Source organism: Gouania willdenowi, chromosome 4, assembly GCF_900634775.1.
Source record: "Gouania willdenowi chromosome 4, fGouWil2.1, whole genome shotgun sequence".
Lineage (NCBI taxonomy): Eukaryota > Metazoa > Chordata > Actinopteri > Blenniiformes > Gobiesocidae > Gouania > Gouania willdenowi.
Window position 1 is genome coordinate 30,463,602 of NC_041047.1, and position 6,000 is coordinate 30,469,601.

Consider the following 6,000-nt stretch of genomic DNA (forward strand, 5'->3'; position numbering starts at 1 on the left):
ATTCACACATTCAGGTAACCATAGATTATGGCAGGCACATTATTTTTCTCCTCATCCATTAAAAACAAATCGAAATTCGGGCTCCGAGCGTCGATGCGTACACATCCATAGATTATATCTATGTTGGGTGTGGGATACATATGTATGTGTATATACGTATATATGCATATGTGTGTATCCATAAAATGAAGAGTCCGTCCTTAAGACTGCTCTACTGTAAAGTGCCTTGAGATACCATTGGTTATGATTTGGCGCTATACAAATAAAGATTGATTGATTGATTGATATCTACCGATCCGTTAATGAATAACAGAGAAGTAGTGATTTTAACTAAACTAGTGTACTTAACAAGAACAAGAAGAAGAAGAAAGTGAGTGGCGTATTGAGTCCGGTAGCCCCTCCTAATAAAAGCGCAAAGATTCAATGAAACATGTTCGTTGAAAGCTGGTATAAGTGAGTGACTGCAGTCACTGTTGCGCGTACAATATATTGGAATGTCTCCAGAGTGTGAAATTGAAGTGTTTATTATAGGAAAATAAATGATAAAAAAATAAATAAATTGTATATTAAATGTCTAATTTTTTTATGCAACTTTGTCAACATTTTCTAATTTCAATATGCTTTGAAAAGACCCATAACTAATGTTGTACATCAGTGTGTGATCACATTTGTTTGCCTCATTACCATGATCCAAATAACATCCCAGTGGCAGAATGCACACGGTACGGCTCAGTTCATCCTTATCCTGATCATTATTCACTCTAAAGCCACTGTTCATGTGTCTTAGCCAGCGTCACTTGGGCGAGAGCTGCTAAATATAGTTTTCTGTGTCAGAGGAGATGAATCTTCGTCTGCTTTGAACTCAAAGCTGACAAGCAACCCTATCATATGATCTGCCACTTAAATAGCCACCAGCAGCAGCTATGGCTGTGGGCTAATGATACATCAGAGAGGGGAGACCTTCAGTGAGTGTGTCACCCTGTGTGTTCATTTGTAGAGGGTATAGTGTTAAACTCTGTGTCCTTTATTCTAATCCAGAACATCCTATAGGGTTCCTTACTTCCTGGTTATGGGTGCAACGTCCTGTGTGTGATAAATGAATTAAATACAAGGAACAAACCTTTATTAGGTAAACACTCTTTCTACACCAGAGGTTCTCTCTCAACTGGTCTCACCCTGGGACCCACATTTTGCCACAGTCATTAAATCGCAACCCCCAAATAGAATTCAACCAACCAAATTTAGTTTTTCAAAAATAACTGTTGAAAACATACACACACACACACACACACACACACACGCACACGCATAACATTTTTTATTGTTCCTGTACAACATGCATTTCACAGCTTGCCTGTCAAAAAGAAAAGTTAAAAAAAAAAAAAAATGAAAGACTATTCCAACATGAGAGACATTAAGTATTTATTTAGTTTTGACCAGCTGTCTGCGACCCACCAGTTGAGAATCGCAGCACTACACAACACCAGCTCCTGCTTTCAGCCATTAAGAAAAAAAATGTGCACGAGGATATAGACAAAACACTTGTAGACAACTACTGTTCATCGTAACAACATCACAGAAATGCTTCAAATTGTATCAAAAATGTGAAGAAACAAAGTCAAATATTACCTCCACTAAGGAGGAAACACCATACCAGTGTTTATTTATTTGTTTGGTTTTAAATCAAAAGTGCTGAACAGATTTTGACAAAATTTTAACCAAAGGCAACTGGCGGCCCGGGGCCCACATGCAGTCTCAGACTAATTTTGTGCGGCCCCCAAAACAAAATTGTAATTCATTAAGTTGAAAGTTATATGAATCCCAATATAATACACAAACTAACAGCAAAATGCACAGAATGTCAAGAAAAGTACACAAAATAACAAATTTTTTTTTTACAAATAATGATTCATAAACGACAATGACAACAAAAACAACAACATATACAAAAGGACTTCAAAATCGCACAAAAATGCCAATCATAATGTGACAGAAAAATACACAAAATGTCTAAAAACACAAAGGAATTCACACAAAAAACTACATTAATAAAACTTTTTGTTCTTACCTGTACTTGTGTTCTGATTGGTCATTATTCTAAATGCCAATTACCACACAGAGATTCATTTGGATCAATGCCGGATTGTGAATTTCATTGCAAGTTTTTTTTTTTAAAAAGTGGGTGTGCATTGCCCATATGGACCTATACTGTATCGTTATTGATGAGGATAGACATTTCTTTAAGTCTTTTGAAGTGTGAATGAGATCAGGATCACTGATCCAGATAACTGGCCATATCTGGCAAAGAGGAGATTTGGTGCTTGGCGGAGGTTTGAACTCCTCTTGTTCTCATGTTTTAGAATGTACTGCCATTGTTATGAATGAATGACTTCTTTAACTGCTCTTCTTTGCATCACCCAGGAAATTGGCTCCGTAATCATATCTACAGTAACCCTTAAGGAATAGAATGCTTATTCCATCAGAACACTGTGTTTTAGTTATAAATAGATTAACACCTGGCACATGACGAGAAACAATATTTCCATTCCATCATTCACTTTTGTGACCCTGATCATGGAGGTGGGACTTGGAGCTTATCCAGGTTTACTCATGGCACTATGGTGCTACCTTGGACACACACATGTACTCCCACTGCCTATTCAGAAACTCCAATCAACCAAACAAACATGGTTTTGGATTGTGGGAGTTACCCAGAGTGCCTAAAGTGAACACGTGCACAAAACCACCAAGAAGCAACTCACAGTCTACATTTTTCCCAAGTATAGTGCAGTAAAACATATCTCACTACTTCATAAATAGTTCTTGATAAGGCTACTGATACATGCACATCTAACATATGAATAAAAAAGCTACTCAATCCTTCATCCACTTCTTTTTGTCCACCAGCTTGTCCAGTCTACAGGGAGGACTGAAATTGTAATTGGACATTAGAAAAACAGGTATCAGATTAAACATCTAAAATCTTCAATATGACATATGATCATATTATTGGATTTATTGAGGTTATTTTCCAGGGTCTTCTAATGTATTTTATTTATTTTATTCAAGTGTAGAATATTCTTGTGTTTAAGGTGAAAATGTATGTAACTTATTGGTTCATAATAAATAGGTCAATTATTCACATACGAACTATTGCTGACTATTGTTTTCTGTTTGAGTAATATCATTTGATCAAGATTTTTCCAACATTCCACACTATAAAACAAGTAATAAAAGCAGATTCATGCTGATATCCTGATATTGTATTGAATCAATATCGAGCAGGATGCGATACGATCGTATTGGCAGTCAAACAGTTGTATTGGGACACCCCTGGCCTACGTCAGTCCATCAGAGAGCAAGAATCACTCCATTCAGAAACTCCACTCACACAAATGTTTTTTTTGGATTATGGGAGGAAACTGATAATCCCTGAGTAAACCCATGCACAGTCAGCGAGAACATGCAAACACCAGAGCATAGATCCTCTATTTGATCAGCCTTTTTAAAGACATGACCTGCACAAACTTTAGCTTGCCCATACATTTACAACAGATTTGAACAGCATAAAAACCATTGAGCTCACATTACTTGTTTGTATAGATCAGATGCTTCTTTGTGTTCTCTGTGTTTCTCATAAAAAAAGTAAAGCTGATCAAATCTCTAGTTTCACTGTGCTACCATGAGGATGTCATATCTACTACCTACTGTGCCTATGCACACAGCTTTAACTCTATCTCCTCCTTTAAACTATTGTATGTCATTGTAAAAGTATTGTCAGTGTTATACAAAAGGATTCTGGCTAACATACATTATGGTTGTTAAACTTTTGTGTAGTAGTTTCAAAGTCCGTCCATTCTATACAGAAGTTGTCATCTGTAAACATTAGCTTACATTCACACAGTCTGCACCAGGCGTGTCTCACCCGTGAAGGATGCGGGCGCTGAGACATCCACACTTTCATAAGAACAGAAATTCATCCCCTCACTTTTTACTGAGAGATTCATTGTTGAAAACCTGTTGTTAAGTACAGTACGTGGCGGAAAGTGGATTTTAACCTAACAAGTGATGTTAACTTATCTTTTGTAACTTTTGTCCTGTTGTTTGATGCAATTTTACTACACCAATTGAGAAGGCTTGTATTCTAGGAAAAAAGTATGAATTGCTGCTAGAGTTATTGGACTGTTTTAGTCAGTTATTTTGACATTTATTTGTTCATTCAATTTACCGTTTTGTAATTCAGATGTACCAGCTTAATAAATGAAGCAATAAAACACTGTTGCAATATTAACAGACTGTAAAACCGGCTTTATTAACATAACTTGGCTAAGGCTGCATGATCCCAATGATTTAGCATTGTTTATTCAGAAATCTATGAAAGACTATAGTTCAGAGTTGACAAATTTAAAATAAATTTGAGACATTTAATGTGAAAGCTGCTGTATTATTGAACAATCACTAAATCACTCTGGGTATGAGACATGGGCATGGTTTGTGCTTTCTTTAAAAAATAAAAAAATAAAAGAGGTAATCATTGCAAAATTCAACAATAACGGTACAAAAAAAGTGTTGGCGTGAAGTGTGTGGTACTCCAATGTACATCTTGAAACTTGATGATATTGTATTTGCATATTATTGTGATGAAAAGCGAAAAATGCATTCATTTTCAATTAGAGTATTGTGAAAATTGAACGGTTGCCCAACCTTTAGAACACCCTCACTGTTAAAATCGCTGCTCCACCTCTGGTCTGCACACACTGATCACATGTAATGACATTTGCTTTCATTTACTAATACCAGCGTTTTTCCTGCACTTGGAGCTGTGAGGAGAAGGAAGCAGATATTTCCCATTCATGAGGTTCCAGATGGGATAGTCCGACCACTGAGGGAGAATCACCAGTCATTAGCCAGGCCCAGTGAGTACTGGAGGGAGGTAAATGGGACAGACTGCCAGCTGCTGGGTCTGATGGTGGTTAGTGGTTGGTGGGGGGTTGGGATTGGGAAGAGCCAGAGGTAAAGAGAGGAAGGGGATGGGTTTGTTTTTTTTAGGCCTATTTATTCATTGTACAATAATGACATGTATCAGAGTTAGCCAAAATACTAATCTTTATTTGCAGTCACAATAAATAATACAATACACAAACAATAAAATAAATATACTCATAATTTGTAAATTCATCCTCATAACTAGACTTTTGAAAGATTAAAAAAAAAAAAAAAAAAAAAAAATATATATATATATATATATATATATATATATATATACATTCTTTATCAAATATATGAGATAGCATCAATGAAAAAGAAAGCCTAACTAAAATATTTACATTTCCTGAAGAAAATGCAAGTGAGGATGCAGGTGCTGGCCCGCGTCATGGAATACTGCCTTAGCATTAGCTAGCATTAGCATTAACCTAACATCCACATTAGCATTAGCATTGACCTAGCATCCACATTAGCATTAGCTAGTAGTAGCATTAGCTAGTAGTAGCATTAGCTAGTATTAGCATTAGATAGCATTAATATTAATTATAGCCTAGCATTAGCATACGCCAAGCATTATCAACAGCATTAGCATTTACTAGCATTAGCCTAGCATTAACACTAGCTCAAATTAGAACTAGCTAGCATTTGCACTAGCTAACATTATCATTAGCATTAACCTAGCATTAATATTTGCTAGCATTAACCTAGCATTAGCATTTACTAGCAATAACCTAGCATTAGCATTTACCTAGCATTATTCTAATATTAGCATCAGTCTACTATTAGCATTAGCTAGCATTAGCATTTACCTAGCATTATTCTAATATTAGCATCAGTCTACTATTAGCATTAGCCTAGCATTAATCTAATATTAGCATTAGCCTAATATTAGCATTAGCCTAGCAATAGCATTTTGTTCGCAAAGATTCTAACTAAACAAGCTCTAAAAATGGGATCAGAGCTGAAAACTCACTGCAGTTGAAGGGCTGTAGGTCAAAAACAGTTGAAGACAGA